Source organism: Ochotona princeps, chromosome 9 (assembly GCF_030435755.1).
Source record: "Ochotona princeps isolate mOchPri1 chromosome 9, mOchPri1.hap1, whole genome shotgun sequence".
NCBI lineage: Eukaryota > Metazoa > Chordata > Mammalia > Lagomorpha > Ochotonidae > Ochotona > Ochotona princeps.
In genome coordinates this window covers 34,687,049-34,700,859 of record NC_080840.1, presented here as the reverse complement: position 1 = coordinate 34,700,859, position 13,811 = coordinate 34,687,049, and the positions used below count along the sequence as shown (strand labels likewise).

The window sequence follows — 13,811 nt, the reverse complement described above, 5'->3', positions numbered from 1 at the left end:
TTCCTGGTTCCACACGAGACACAATTGTATCATGGGAAACTGAGCATACCGCACTAACCTGTGGTGGGATAGAGCTATACTGCAAGGCTGGGAGAAACTCCAGTTCACATATTCCTACCTAGTTCTGCTACAATCACTAGGGCTAGACATAAAACATCAGCTCATTTGCGTCAAAATACCTGGCCTCTCTTTTAGTTGGAGAATCAAATAATGAGAAATCAAACAAGGCCCTATAGAATGTAAGAAGCAAATGTGTTTAACCAAGTCTCCCTTATTTGTAAGTATTAGATAATCCAGGCCTTAGAGTGATGTCTGCAGGCTTACTATGCCTCTATATCTAGATAAGAAAGAATTCTATTTATTCAACATTGGTTTGCTGAACTCAAACCTCACACAAAGGCTGTATAGCTTAATAAACCCAACAACTGAAGCAGCCTCAGCTGGTGTTACGAGTTGACCTGAAATCCCAATCCCATGAACCTCAGAATGTGATCTTGCTTAAAAACAGGGTGTTTGGTGCTCACTTCAGCAGCACATATACCAAAATTGGAACGATACAGAGATTAGCATGGCCTCTGCGCAAGGATAATATGCAAATTAGGGAAGCAGTCCATATATTTACTCTCTCCCATTGTCCATATCTGCAGTGTCAGGATGCACTGAAACAGCGAACCGATGAATTTATGACTGCTTATGAAGGACTATACTGTGTGGTACTATAGGGGAAATCACTGCGGGAGGGAAGGAGAGAATTTTGGGAGGAAGTAATGGAAATCCCAGAGCCTATGAAAATGCATCCTAAATTTAAAAAAATAATAATACAAGAATATGAAGGCAGAGATCAGGAGGAAGCCACAGAATGCCAAACACTGCCCCCCAGAAGCTTGGACATGAGGTCCACAGAAGGAGCCAAGCCTGCCAACACCTTGATCTCACTCCTCAACCCCTTTCACCGCTGAGGATTGTGAAAGAACAACTTGGCTTGTTTTCAGGCTCCTGCTTTGTGGTACACGGGTAAGGCCACGCTAGCAAATGAACACACCTGCAAATCAAGGGCCAGAACAGCAGCATCGAGAGTCTGGCAACTGGGCAGCCGGCTTCAGGTCCTTGCTCAATGGATGGGCTCTGGGGCTCAAAGCCACCTGCTAAATCAAAAACTCTGAACAGGAAGGTCATTATCATTCCAATGCTTCTCATTTCCCTCTCTCTTTTGCATTTGCTGGAACGGAGGAGTCATAAAATGGATACAATGCCATTATTAACATCGTTATCAACAATTCACTTATCCAAATCTTAGTGAGAATTAGACTTTAAAGTTTCCTTACACCCTCTAATTCATAGCCACGGAAGTGGTGAGGCCCATGCATGATTTATTTTCATTCCTATAGGAGGCTGACACCTTATTCATTAAACTACTCCCTTTAACACATTTCTAAATGACTGCTTTCCACTCTGATCCGGTCTAGTTTTCATTTCTGAGTTTTAGCCGAAATGGCTTTCATAATGAATTCTTTTTTTACCTGACAAGGGAAGTTAAACTCCACCCTCCCCCTCCTAACTGAACATTTTAAAGGGAAATTTGGGCCCTTTTTTGTCAGGCTGTTTATCATATCTCGCAAATACTCAAATCCATTTCCTTTGGAAAAGGTTTGTCTTTCTATGACAGGCATATAAAAAGGTTTTATTACAGTACTCTATTCAGAGGCGCTGCTCTGCCTGGAGATAAAAAGGAATTCATTTTCTGGATTTTCCTTGAATGTCAGCTCTATAGTTTCCTTCTATTATCAAAGTTCTTAACCCAAGAAGAATGGAGGGGAGGAAGAATTCAAGCTGATATGCAATATCAGGCTCCACGATGGGCTAACATGAAAATTGAAAAATTCCAAACTAAAATCTGAATTTAAATAAAAGGTATGTATAAAGACAGAAAGCAAAAAAACACAAAAACTTCTATAGGTACTTCACAGTATGGAAACACATTCACTGTACAGCACAGTTCCCCATAGGTTCTGAAAAACCACAGCAGCATCATTTCCTGGGTACAGTTGGATCTGTCACGGGGCAGAGTAAGGCCTTTTCAGTCTTTCATGGGTCTGAAAAATCCCATTACCCATCTGGTTAGACTGCAACTCTACATTCAATAGGCTAGCGCTAGGGCGGGCCTGGAATTGTGCATTTCTAATGAGCTTCTTGGTGACTTGGAAGCTGCAGGTCAGGGATGACACATGGGCAGCCAGGACAGCGAGCTTAAAATGGCGGGGGAGGGGCAGAGTTCTATGTGCCATCCTGAATGAACATGTGACCTTCACTGTAACTCTTGAGATGACAGGAGAGGCTGAGGTGCTGATTTCCTACTCATCTGTGCCCACGTCTGGAATTCACCAGGCGTGTCTGATGGGCTGCTGGATTGTCCACGCCAGCCCTAAGGGACTCATGTCTAGGGCCCTGGGAGAACGCTGCAGATGGAAGGACAATGCAGGAGCATCCCTTGGAGACTCAGATACCCCCACATGAGTGGAAAGAGGCATTGAGCGCAGCTGGCTGACATGCAGCGAAATCTGCAGAGGAGCCAGGCTCCAAGGCCACCCTGGGGGTTAGCCATTCAGGAAGCATCTGGAAGCTGGACAGTGGCAGAAATGAGTTGCTGTCCTCAAAGCACAGGCAAGGACAGGATGATCTGAAAGGAAAACACTATTCATCAGCAATTCTAGGGTAGCCCTAGAGCTCCCCCAGCAATACTGCAATGGCAAGTGAGAGTGGGGCCAGCGCTCATACATGACACAGTTGGAGGCATGAGCTAAGAAACTTTATTCCCTGACTCACGGGAACTCGAGAATGTGGATAAATCACTGCAAGTCAGTTTCTACGAGCAGAAAAACAACTCAACTCCATACAAACAGTGAGCCAGATTTACTTCTTTCATCCACAGACTCCTCTCATTCCAGAAGTTTCTGGGATGGTCAGGTCCCAGAGCATAAGAACTCAGTGTTATGCAAGGAATGAAGAAATTAGGAGAGTAGAAACAAGCCATTCATTCAATACCTGCCACATCAAACTGAGGCCCTGAAGCCCCAGTAGGAATACATGAGGGGAGTCACCCCTTCTGCTTCCCTGATAAGCCAGACACGTTTAGCAAACATGTATCCTTGAACTTGGCCATTTGGATCCAAGATAGGAGCATCTTTGTAGTCCTGAATGTTTGTTTCTAGCAACTTTTACATTCTGTTGGTGTCTTTTCACAGCTGAAAAGAGTGAAGGATTCAATCAGTAACAGGAACCAAGTGATGTAGAAAAACTTGAGATGGTCTCACTCCCTGTATCACAACAAACAGATCAATACTACTGTCTGCCTTGTGAATCCCCTTTACCCACAGGCAACAAGCAGAAAGGGTTCTACTCACAGCCGTGGAAGCCTGGGCTCTGGGGCAGTGAGATGCCGAGCACATTGACACACAGGACCTCAGCAAAGTGGCTGTGGGAAGGGAATGACATCGGAGGCAGATCCACAACCTCAGTGCCACCTCTAGGTAGCACCTACAGGTGACAGAACTCATGTTTTGGCACAGTCTGAGCATTCTAGTACCTGAGGCCCCAGAGACAAGGGATTGGTCAACATTCACCTTTATGAACAGTCACATGTCCCTTACTGGTGTCTTTGGCTACTCTGATGGTCAGAGGTAGCAGCTATACTTACACCCAGCTGATGCTTCATCACTACTGCCACTGCCCCAGCTTCATTATACACATGTGAGAACAATATGTGCCTCAGTCGTCCCTTCTGTAAAATGGAAATATAACAATACCAACCTCACAAGTGTTACCATGAAATAAGTGAATAGTTCACAATAAACTCAGCATAGTGCCTGGCACATACTAGAAACTTAGCAAATGCCAAGCTCTACATTTATTTAGGGGAGAGAGAGTGGTACAGGGAAGCATAAATTCATGGTTAGATTGCCTGGATTTGCAGTCTTGTCTCCACTGTCGCCTCTTGGTAAGTGGTTGCATCGTTCTGAGTCTCAGTTGCCTTGACCATTAAAGATGATTGGAATACTCTCTAGCTCACATGGTCTAGGAAGGCTTCAGTGGGGCAATCTACAGGAAACACTTAGCATAGAGAATCCAGCATTGCAAGTGCTTGGTAAACTTAGGAGCAGTTTTACCCTTAGCAGTATTACTCATGACTGATACAGGGGTACATGAGCCTCATGAAGCTCCCTCACCTGCTACCATTATGTTCCTATCCACTCTGTTCCCAAGGGTGCCATGTACTACTCCAATCCCAGGAAAGAGAAAAGTTCAGTCACTTTATCAAACTGCCCGTTAGCTTCTGATTTTTCCTGGAATGTGTGTCATGAGGAGAAGAAACACAGTTCTCAAAAACTCTAATGACACCTGTGCTAAAACGCTATCAGTGCTGCACAACAAACGCTGACAATACGGACAGTCCCCACCTGGCCAGCTCCTCACATCCCATCTAAAGAATAAATGTAAGTGAAAGAATCTTAATAAAAATATTATCCCTTACTTGCTTTGTAAAATTGCTTGGCTTTTTTATTTTATTTTTAAAAGTTATGGAGAGAGATAAAAGATATTCCCCACCTGTTGTTTCGCCCCCTAAATGTCCATGGTAGTCAGACCTGGGCCAGGCCAAAATCAGGAGCCAAGAATTCCATCTAGCCATCATTTTCTGCCTCCCGTGGTGCACATTAACAGGGAGTTGGGCTAGAAACTCAAACCTAGGCACTCAGACATGGAATGTAGGCAACCAAGCAGTGGCTGAAGCACTATGCCAAATGCCTACCAAAATGACTTTTGCTTTGAAGAAAATATAAAATTTTGTTTCCAGAATCCTGTCACAGACTATCCACAGTCCTCTTTGGGATTCCTTTCCAGCTTGGAGCTGCCTTCTCCAGGATGGCTCAGGGGAGGGGCCAAGGGCCTTGGGTGAAGAGAGGGTCCTCAAAGCAAGACAATCGTCCAAGAAAGATGACGCCAACAAACACTGGCTCACTCTCAAGTCGATTTGGGGAAGCTTGTCCTATTGTTGCTTTTAGCAATTACAAAATCTAGGAATGCTCCAAAAGATCAAACCTAGAGCTTCAGGCTGAGGTCCTGTAGCTTCTGTCACCTTGCAGAGTCAGCATTCCCAGCACACAGTGCAATTCATATTCCTAATCCCTTCCAAATGTCCAGGCCCTAATAGTAGGGACATCTCCCTTGTCCTAGACCTTTGCCCCTTTTCTCTTCCCTTCCTCCATCAAAACTTCCCTAAGCCAAGTCTCACCCTCATCACAGTTCTGTTGGCTGTGGCACTGCACCGAACTTTTGACAGAGTAACAGTGCAATACACCAACCCTCACTTCTGTCAATCACCTGGCCAATGTGTTCCCTCTTGCTATCTAACCCCTCAACAGGTTCTCCTTAAAATCTACCAAAATTATTATTTCACCCTAAAATAACATGAATGTAGGAATCAGGTCCTGTAGCAAGAGAACAAGGGTAACATTCAGGCGAGCAGGCAGGACTTGCCAACACTCCACTCAAAATATAGTTTTTCTGTGACAAATTTTATTATGTGTAACACTGGGTGGGTTGGTAATACTCTGTGCTCTGTGGTGCTGTTGTTCCCCCATCCATTCATTTATCAAATACATATTGAGTATTTACCCTATGGCAGGCACTCCCAGGTTCTGGATTTCCAAATAGAAATCCATTTCCTCATTCCAAGGACTTCACATGCCCATAAGCTGACTCTCAAAAAAAATAAAAAATCGCATTCATTTAGAGCACCTACATACATTGCCTCTATAGCTAGTACCAAACCACGCATGATTTAGAAAGGACTCACAATCCTCCTGAATTCAGAGCTGTCAACTCTCCCCAGCTGAGACTCATGGGCTCCACTACAAAAAGTGGACCTCACCATCAAACAAGGAAGGCAAAGCAACCCTCAGAACACAAAGGCAAGCACAAAGTGCTGTGGAACACAAAAGCAGCTGACAAAGTCCACCTGTGGATGGTCAAGGAAGCGGCGTGACGTTCAATCATTGAGGAGAGCCTTGCTTTTCCAATGACCCACCAGGCAGTAAGTAAGCTGTTTGCACACAAAGGATGTGCTTTCTTGTTGACTCTGTCTTTCTTATGACATCCAGGTTGATCTTTCAGTACCTAATACACATGAACAAGTATGAGACATCTTCAAAACGTTAACAGAAAATGCAAAGGATGAGAAAAAACCATCATGGTGGCACAGTGTTAAGTTGCTGCTTATGGAGATGGCGTCCCATATCAGAGCATCGGTTCAAGCCCCTGTTAATGCGCCTGAAAAAGGTAATGACATATGGGCCACTGCCATCAATGTGTGAGACCAAGATGAGTCGCCAGGCCCATCCCTGACTGTTGCAGCCATTTGGGAAGTGAACTAGTAAATAGAAGATACTCCCCCTTCCCTCTATCTTTTTTTATTCCTCTACCTTTCAACTAAATAAGTCTTGAGGAAAGAAAAACAAACAAATATGTCCCACAAGCTTCGGCATTTCACATAGGCATTGGTTCATATCCCGGCTGCCCTACTTCTGATCCAGACCCCTGCTTATGGATTGTGGACTGGGAAAGCAGCAGAGAATGGCTCAAGACCCTGCACCCATGGAAAGACCCAGAAGAAGCCCCTGGTTCCTGGCTTCGAATTGGCTATCTCTGGCCATTGTGGCCATTTGGGGAGTAAACCAGCAGATGAAAGATCTTCCTCTCTTTGTATCTCCTCTCTGTAAATCTGTCTTTCCTATAAAAATAAATAAGTCTTTATTTTAAAAAAGTATATGTCAAAACCTTTTGCATTAAAATAAGCTTATTTTTTAATTCCATTTTTCCACAAACTCTTTGGAAATCCTGTATATATAGCAGTTATTAAACTGAGCTTTTGAAAGAAGGAGAATTAATATGAGTAGCTTGTCCCTCTTTCCTGAGGGTTGTACAAGTGGCTTTTGGATTTCACAAAAGGAAGCCTGGCCATTTCTAAGTGCATACTGAAAATTCATTTTATTATTTTGACTTCAGTTTTAATTAACTGTACATATGGCTGCTCACTCATTAGAGCCATCCTGCCCAGCTGGGGATGGGCCATCCTAGCAGCTGGGCTGAGGTAGAACATGCCTTGGGGATTTGAGTCTGTGACAAGAGATTGTGAAGGAGAAACTCAAGAAAGGTTACAAGCTCAAGTGCCAAAAGTGACTACACTGGCTCCTTCCAAAGGGAGACCAAAAGAACAAACAACTGTCAGGAAGCATTCCAAGGTAACAAATCGCCACTGCTCCATGGCAGAAGTTGACCACGAACCATTCAAATCCACTCACTGAGTGGGGACTGAAGTGCCTGCAGATTTCAAGACTTAGTAAAACAAGAATTCAGAATGAAAATCCAATAGTGAAATCCAAAAGCAGAGATCCAGAAAATACCGCGAAGATGCGTGCCACCCTGACAGCCACTTTAGCTTGTGCTACTGCTAAGTCTCACCTTTTTTTAAAATACAAAACGTGGTTGAAAATAGGAACTCATCCCTAATGGACCTTCCAGAAATTACAGTTCTTTTCTAGAAAGTATATGTTTACATGTTGTACTTAAAATGGAGCCATGAAGCTGTGTTTACCAACGCCAAAATAACAACTAGCCTGTTTGATTATGTAGTTTCCAAAAAAAATCTATTAATCCTATGAAGACAGATGGAAAAGGAACCCACTAAAGGAAACTCATGCCTAAAGCACCTGCAGTAAAGGCACCACTTCAAAAGAGGAAAACAAAAACAACTTAGTTAACAGAAGAACAGTAAACTTCCTTCAGGACTCGGGAGAGAAGCTTTCTCTGGTCCTTATTCAGTTCCAACTTGGGCTCTCCACCCTCTCTTGCAATGACCATCAGGGTCGCTCCGGAGCCCTCAAAATTAGATCAGATAGACAGAGAACAATAAGGAAAGCTTAGAACAGCCAGGAAAAAGTCAGCTTGGACTCCCATATACCTTGCTAGATAGGACACAAAGATCAGTTACTCCTCACTAACGTACTGAAGATTTCTCTGCACACCCCTCCTAAAACTGTTCTGCACCTCAATCGTTAACATATGGCTTGTTAGAATTATACGCCTGTTTGGAGCATCCTAAAATTCGTGCAGTTCAGTAAAAATCACACTTGAATTCTATAAGCTGTTAAAAATAAAAATAAAAATAGACACAAGACAGCTGAATAGCACCCTATAACCATTTTTAGGTTTATAGCAGCCGGTTGTGTATACACTAAAATTGAGATGTCAAAGAAGTAGTTACAGGATGTGGTTAAAAACTTGCACCTCCTAACATTATTGGTCACTCAATACCATGTTAATTAACTTCTTGATATTGTTAATTTTCATGTTTCTTCCTCTTGTTGAAGTTGTATAGTGGCTTTTCATCGGAGGGGATGATATTCTGCCAGCTCTACTTTCAGACCAAGGATGGTCTCCCAATGAAACAGTTGAAATTATCTGGACAATAAGATGCTGGACTCTCTGCATGGTTCATGCCCACAATGAAGGAATCATGACTGGTTATGAACTATACTACTGTAACAATATGGAGGAATTCAATATGGGGGGAGGGCTTGGGGGAACCCCAGAGCCTCTGAATCTGTGTCATAAAATGAAATAATAATTTTTAAAAAAACTTAGTTAAAACTAAGTTGGGTAGGTGTTTGGCACAGCAGTTAAGATGACCCTTAGGATACCCATATTTCCTGTATAAGAGTGCCTGGCTTAAGCCCCAATTACACATCCACTTTTAGTTTCCCGATAGTATGCACCCTGGAAGGCAACAGGTAACAGCATAAGTCCTTGGGTCCCGGTTTCACATGTGGAAGATACAGATTGAATTCTGAACTCTTGGCTTTTGATGGGGCCAGCCTCACTTCGTCCCTCCTTGGGGAGTAAACCAGACTATCTCTCTCTCTTTGCTTTCCTACTACATTGTAAAAGCTATAAATAAACAAGCCATTAGTTTGACCTAACTGTAAATCGACAGTGTGTAAACTAACTAAAAGCCTAATTCATGTATTATGGTAACAAATAGTGATTCCAACTAATCACTGTAACGGAACTGGAATCAGTCAAGGGCAGCCGACTTGCTCAGACCCTGTCAAAATAAGGTCAAGGTGTAACCAGTCAGACTCTCTGCCTCTAATTTTTGTTTCCTGCCCACAAATTCTACCACATTATGCTGCATCACTGGACTTCTGTGAACTTGTTCTGGTTCTGAGAGATGCTGAAATCATGAATCCTTTGTTCACTTATTCAGCTAAATTTAATTTGTCTAAAGTTCTTATTTTAACAGATGTGGTGAATGTTAATTATTTTGATGGTAATAATTTTAGAATGCTTATGTATATAACAATGTTAAGCTATATACTTTAAATATATATATATACAATTTTAATTTTGCCAATTATATCTCTAAAAAGATGTAAAGATAAGGAAGAACATGCAAAAACCTCTAACTTCAAAAAACATCCATTATAAAAAGCCAATTGCTATCAACTTTTTCTTGATGCTTGTAAGTGAATAGTTCTTCACCAGTAGCTACCAACTTCAGCCCTATCCTTTCCAACAAGACTCTGCATCGACTCTGCATTTCCAATTACTAACAATATGAATAAATCAACAAATTGTTCCTGGGAACCCAGACATTTTCTTAGTAGCAGAAACAGAGTGGTACTAATATCTCATTTACTATGTTTGAACTGTCCCTAGTCTAGAGACCCTCCCCTCATGACACCGAAAATTTTCCTAAAATCATTAGTATTTTTCCCTACTGAGCAATAATATTTATAATATGTATTAAATTATATTTATGATATGCATTACAGCAACTTCAAAAAAGTACTTGGTGTTGTTTAGATAACAGACATGTAATTTTTCAATCATTGAAATAAGAATAAGATATCAAAAGTATATAATTGAGAAGATTATTATGCCAGAAACCAAGATTAAGAAGAGTTGCTCTAATTAAGTCCTAAGTTTTGCTAATAGCAAATAGGACATTTGGTGAATGATTTAAATCTTGCTCATTTAAATAGAAACAAGGATTTTTTTCCCTTGGCACCAAAATGTAAAAGAAAATTGTTGCAGGAGTCCTTATATGAAGAACATTAAACAATAATGGGCAACTTTTAAGATAGTTTTAAAGAAGCAACTGTGTCTTTCATGTTAACAGTTCTTACATTAAATCTCATGGGTTTTAATACTAAATCATAATCCTATGAAGACATTTCTCCAGGGAAGCAAAGTGCTATAGCACAGGTTTTTCTATAGTGAAGCACTATAGTACAATTTTTCTGAGGCTATCATTTAATGAAAAGACACATCCAGAAAAATAGAGGGGGTCAGGGGATTAGAAACGCTTTCAGATACCTTTTTTTAGTTAGATGGCACTACGGCAGTTCTTTTGACGATAACAAAACAGGGAGCTCTTCCCAAGAGTATCTGCCATCCTGGGATGCTACCACCAGAAGCACATGCTTGAGGCCACAGGAGGACTGCAGCAAAATGCCGTTTGGTAGCAAACATCAAGATTTCAGTCACTATACCTGCACAGCCCATGGCCTTGGTAGATGCCCTTGCTGAAGGGGCAGTGCCATACGTACCCAGCCAAAGCGAAGTGTGTACTCATGGCTCACGTCTCTAACAGCAGACAGATCCACAAGAGAAAAGCAAACACATTTACCTAACTCAAGTAATTTGTGGCAGGCTTCAGAAATAAAAAACAAAATAAACAGGGGAATGGGTATATTTTTATGTTTAGGTTCCATGAAAAGCAGACAGATGTGTAAAAAATTAATTGAAGGACAAAACAGAATAATTAATGGTACTGAACATGAGGAGCAGGGGTCAGAGGTTCAACGAGGTCTGTTTGTTCAGATTCTTCCCTGTATCCCTGTGGCACTAGGGACAAGACATTGTTGTCTGAGTAGAAGATGGACACTTTTGGCCTTTGCTATGGGGGAAGGTGAAGTTCCACGGTCAGCTTCAGAGAAGAGGATAAAGGGACACTGGCAGTGACCTTCCCACTCTGCTCTCAAGTGCGAGGCTGCCACATTACAGGATAGTTTGTCTTAAACTCCCTCATATGGCTTGGTTTGAAAATGTAAACTTGCCCATTCTCTCGCTTTCCCTTCATCCTTTAAAACAAGAAATACCAAGGTAAATGAAAAAACAGCAAGTGAAAGATCAGGATGAAGACAGAAGCAAGGATTCATTTTTGCATCATGCGTACAAAGGAGCCAATAGGGGAGAAATCTAAAAAGACAAGATACGAGGCAGAGAAGTGCCTAGAGACTGAGAACGTCAAGCAGAGAAACACGGGAACAGGTCTGCAGACGGCTGAGCCTTGCCGATCTCCAGACCCTATCACCCAGAACCGTTGTCTCTTTCCCGTCTGCTCTGTCTTGTCTGGCTCTTTGATGCCTCCTGGTTTCCTATGTGTGTGCACTCTTCTAGGAAACGATGCATTGCAGGCCTGGCATGATGGCTCAATTGGCTAATCCTCTGCCTATAAGCACGGACACCCTCATAAGAGCTCTGGTTTGTGTCCTGGATGCTCCACTTCCCTTCCAGCTCCCTGCTGGTGACCTGTGAAACCAGCAGATGATGGTCCAAAGCTTTGGGACCCTGCACAGACGGGGAACCACCCTTATCCCTGCAGATTTCTGTGTCTATTTGCCTGCAGCTGCTTAGACAACCAAAGAGGTGTCTCCCCATGTGGCAGAACAAAAGCTCTGGGAAGAAATGCCCTTGGGACTAGCCCTCAAGCAACAGCTTTTGAAAGCCAGGGTATAAACACCCAAACTCCCTCTGATAAAATAACTCAAAGGCAAATCCACTGTGTTTTCCTTCAGAAGAACGCCTCAGTCACTGCAGTAGCTTCTGAGTTAACGATACATGCTGATTGACTCTCTTTTCATGATTTCCTTTCCACTTTTTCCAACTCCTGCTTCCTGCCCCTCTCAAATACACTGCTTGCCTGGGATCCTTGTCCCACAGGGAGCCTGAATCTCTCAGAAGTATTCTCCTTATTAAGAAACCTAAAGCATCCAAGACAGCAGTTCAAGCTCCCAACTAGCCTTGTACACTGATGTTTTTGTTTCCTTCCTCTCTGTAGATTTGCCAAACTGAAGATGCCTGGGAAGCCCCTAGTTGGTCTGCAACGGAACCGTTGTCATAGCCCTGCACAAGGCAGGCAGCTCCACTCTTTCATGGGCACTGTCCTGGGAGACTATGGCTGTGTTTCTTCTTTACTCTCTCCTACAAAGTTTTCCCTTGGTGAAGACTGTCAGACCCTTGGGTTCCCACTCTTGCTACAAATTTCCACAGGAGCACAAAAGTTTTATTTTTAACGGTACAGGGAGGTATTGCCATGGTAACACAACAAACTCCAAGAACAATTTGACTGATTGATAATGATGTAGGGAAAGAAGATTGACATGAGATGGTCCCCACCCCCCACAAAAACAGCCTTACCACATTAGACTGGGGTCATAGATGCTGATTTTTGAAATAGTAACAATATGTGATGCCTGTTCATCATAGGCAAAGAAAAACAGAGATTTTCCTGCCCTGGTTCCCCAAAGCATGATAACAAAAAGGAAACCAGTGAGTTGGCCATCAGCAAGATGATCTGATTTCATTAGCTTAAGAGAAATAGGATAAATGGGGCTGAAAGAATGACTGTCTGCTAGGCAGGCCAGGCACGGGAGAGCATTTGGATGCCCCACATGCTGGCAAACGCCAGTAGGACAAAAAGGAATAGGACCCAGAGTTGTTACTACCAGACAAGAAAGGAACTTGGAAAGCCCTTCTGATACACAAGGGCAAAGTTCTACAGCAGCAGATAGGAAAATGTTTAAGTTCTCCTGTGGGTCCTCATGATCCTTTTAGGGTATCCGAAAGAACAAACTATTTTTATATTCCTTATAAGGTATCAATTATCTTTTTCATTCTCTCTTTCAGGACATTGTACAACACAGGGTACCACAGTTTGAATGCCAAAGCACATACAGTAGGACTTCCACAAGTTTGTGGAAGGGGCTGCATGGTGGCATAATAGGCCAATCCTCTGCCTACAGCACCAGCATCCCATATGGGCGCCAGTGTGTGACCCAGACGATCCACTCCCAATCCAGATCTCTGTTTGTGACCTGACAAAACAGTGGAGGGTGGCCTAAGTCCTAGGATCTCTGCACTCATGTGGAAACCTAGAAGAAGCTCCTGGATCCTGGCTTTGGATCACCTCAGCTCAGACCATTGCTGCCGTTAGGGGAGTGAACCAGCAGATTGAAGATCTCTCCCTTACATGATCTCTTCTCTGTGTCACTCTACTTTTTAAAAGAAAAATAAATAAATCTCTAATAATAATAAAATAATTTTTCAAAGTTCATGAAAAGGAAATTAACAGATCGGTTAGGGCAGGTTGGGTATCGGGGGGGGGGGGGCACAAGTGTAACCACTACTTTGAACATCCATGTTCCATTTTGGAATCAAGTCCCAGCTGCTCCACTTCTGTTCCAGCTTCCTGTTAATGCACCTGGGAAGAAGCAAGTGACCACCCAAGTACTTGGGTCCCTGCCCTTCATGTGGGAAACCCAGATGGAATTTCTAGTTGCTGACTTTGGCCTCGTCTAACAGCAGCTGTTGCAGTCACTTGAAATGAACTCTCTGTTTCTTTTCCTCTCTATCATTCTGCTTATCAAATAAATTGAAAAATCTTTTTTTAAAAATTAGTTTATTTGGTCAAA

The 13,811-nt window shown here is 42.6% G+C and overlaps 1 long non-coding RNA gene and 1 other non-coding gene across 2 annotated transcripts in view; one reads left to right on the top strand and one right to left on the bottom strand.

Moving 5' to 3' along the window:
* The window catches only part of LOC131481091 (uncharacterized), a 66,081-nt gene that overhangs the window by 5,206 nt on the left and 47,064 nt on the right, over positions 1 to 13,811 (bottom strand). The window lies entirely within an intron of this gene.
* LOC118757534 (U6 spliceosomal RNA) lies at positions 517 to 620 on the top strand. Its single transcript, XR_004995246.1, has one exon. It is a non-coding gene; the product is annotated as a U6 spliceosomal RNA (small nuclear RNA).